Source organism: Dendrobium catenatum, unplaced genomic scaffold (assembly GCF_001605985.2).
Source record: "Dendrobium catenatum unplaced genomic scaffold, ASM160598v2 fragScaff_scaffold_586, whole genome shotgun sequence".
NCBI classification, from domain to species: Eukaryota; Viridiplantae; Streptophyta; class Magnoliopsida; order Asparagales; family Orchidaceae; genus Dendrobium; species Dendrobium catenatum.
Window position 1 is genome coordinate 1,515,312 of NW_021319048.1, and position 2,675 is coordinate 1,517,986.

At 43.2% G+C, this 2,675-nt stretch overlaps 1 pseudogene; it reads right to left on the bottom strand.

Annotated features, from left to right (window-relative positions):
* Positions 1–423: 423 nt before the first annotated feature.
* On the bottom strand, positions 424–1,329 carry LOC110113731 (annotated as a pseudogene).
* Positions 1,330–2,675: the final 1,346 nt, after the last annotated feature.

Consider the following 2,675-nt stretch of genomic DNA (forward strand, 5'->3'; position numbering starts at 1 on the left):
CATTAATGGCAATATGCACAGTCTAATTTGGAACATTTATACAAAAGAAGGTTAACTTCCCGCAAATAAAACCTCTACAATTCGTTTTTTCCGTTAATTTCTTGGTATCATCCGCAAGTGGGATCGTCAGTTCGCCTTACTTCGGGAGGTCGTTCTAAAACGATTTTTTAACTTAAACGATTCGTCATGTACGGGAAAATTTTTTTTATTAAACAATAGGTTTAAGTTGGCACCATCCCCACCCAGCTATAGATTCTTAAAATGGCCATAGCAAACACCTCTAATCCTTTAGCCCCACAAGATAAAGAACATACCATTAGCTTAGAAATATATAGTTTTGCAGGAATTAAACCATTCGCATTTAACCAAAAAAAAAAAAAACATTCAAGCTTTTGTCCTCTCAGATGAAAGAATAGAAAACAATTAGACTACTCGAATGGTGTCTGGAGACAATGTTGATAAGTTGCTTTGAGATTGAGGCGGCGGCTATAATCTGAGCTCCATCATTAGTGGCAGTACTCGTTGTTGCAGGATTAACCAAAGTTTTGAGGTGTGGCCTTGAAGATGCCAGATAGTTTATGAGTAAACTGGCAGGTTTGTGGTTTGATCCTGCTAGTAACAATTGGTGGGGTGGCCCACATCCGTTGGAATAGTTTTATGGAGATTTGGGCTGCTGCTGCTGCTGCTGCAATTTTCTGCACCGAGAGATACCGTTTGGAATATAGTGAAGGATGGGGATCCAGATGAATGGTGGTTTTGGCTGAGATGATCGGTATCTTCGAAAGTTCCATCAGATTTCTTCAATGGTAATGGTGGAATTGGGGTAGTCTGTGGGTTTTTGGCATTGTTGCTGATAACCACATCAAAGAGGCTGGATCTCCGTTTCTTTTTGTTGGGATTACTCTGCCTGAGGAAATATTTCTGGGCGTGGCTGGCTACCTGGGTTGGAGTTCGGGTGATCACAAAGTTTCTTGAGATGCCCCTCCAGTCGCCCCTCCCAAGCTTTTCCAGTCCAGCTAAAAATGTTCGATGCTCTTCTTCAGTCCATGGCACTCCTCGCTTCCTTTCCTGCCCTTCTCTCCTTCTCGATGACGTCGACAACCCACCATCTGATAGAAACCCGTCATCGCCGGCTCCATGATACCCCGATGAGTTCGAGCCGCACGCCCCCAGGTTCATCATGCTCTTGCTCTTCAACAAACCTTTCGTCATCGTCTGTTCCATCGCTGCCCTCTTCAAATCCCTCGTCTCCATCTCTTGCTCCCCCTTCCACCTCTCTCCATCCACGATCCTTACTCCAAAAAGCTTCAATCCCTTCTCCTCCTCCATAGCGCCCTAATCTCCCCTCGCTCGCTCTCGAGAGCGCGCGCTCTCTCTCTTCTTATCGTCCTCTTCCTTCTCGGAGAGAGGAAATAAATCAGAGGAGAGCCAACGATGTTAGTGCTCGCGCTTTCGGATCTGGTTTTATACTGATATCCAAATCCTCAAATGGAAACTGCCAACGATGTTCCGCGAAAGTCCCGAAAGTGCCGTCATACTTAAGGAAAAAGCCTAGTTAAGCCTGAGGTAATAAGGGGAATATGGCCACCTCCCGTAAGAATAACCGCTCAATGAGATTCTTGGCTGTTTGCCTGTTTCGCTAAATGCTGCATGTCCTTGCTGTCTTTCCCAATTTCTAACAATCATCTCATGAAACTAATTATAGGCATTAATCCTAAAGAGCACGACCCTGCCTTGAGTTAACGATAAAACCATAAACTATTTTAAAACAGAAATACTAGGGGTGACTTTGTTTTCGTCACCTCTGTTATGATATTATTAGTCTATCCTAATTATATCTAACTATCTAAGATTTTTTTTTTTTTATCCAAAACATAAATTCATTACTCAATCAACAAAGGTTACAACAGCTACAAAAGGGAAACAAAGTAAAAGAAAACAACAGGAATTATAGGCGAAAAAAGAAAGCTCAGAAGACGGCCGAGGCTCCCAGCGACCCAGTCACCACGCACGGACCGTCCAATAAAAGGTTGCCAGAAGCAAGACGACCAGGCCGCGAGTCCTGACCACATCATTGCTATAGCCCATAAAACCACAAAGCCTCGGCGAACGATGAAAAGAACGAATAGCATGAAAAATCAATGTCGGCAACGGCCTCTCCCCCAAAATTTCCCCCGTTTTTGCTCAATTTTAGTACTAACCATAGAAAAGTCGTTGTCCGGATCCGAATACACTTCATCATCAGTAGATTCCGAGTCGGAATCACCAGTCAACCAGTTTGTTTGGTTCCTAATTTCCAAACCAGAGCAATCACCTTAACAGTTAGCCTTAGCTTGTGAATTAATCAAATTAACCGATACATCAACAATCCTATCCAAAGCCGGAACACCATTCTCACTGATGTTAGGCAAAAGAGACACCGCCTCACCCATCTCCGGTTCCAAAACAATATCAGAGTTAACAACAGCACCCTCCGCTAAAGTATTAAATTTCTCTGAAGTAATAGCTATCAAGGCAGCAGTAGAAACATTAGGAACAAAAGGGGTAGCATTGGGAGAAAGAACACCCCCAACAACCTCAGGTGAATTCCCCCAACATTAATTAACCTATTATCTACCAAAACAGAAATAGGGTCAATTAAGACGTTTGGAACTACATCAACTGGATGGAATTAA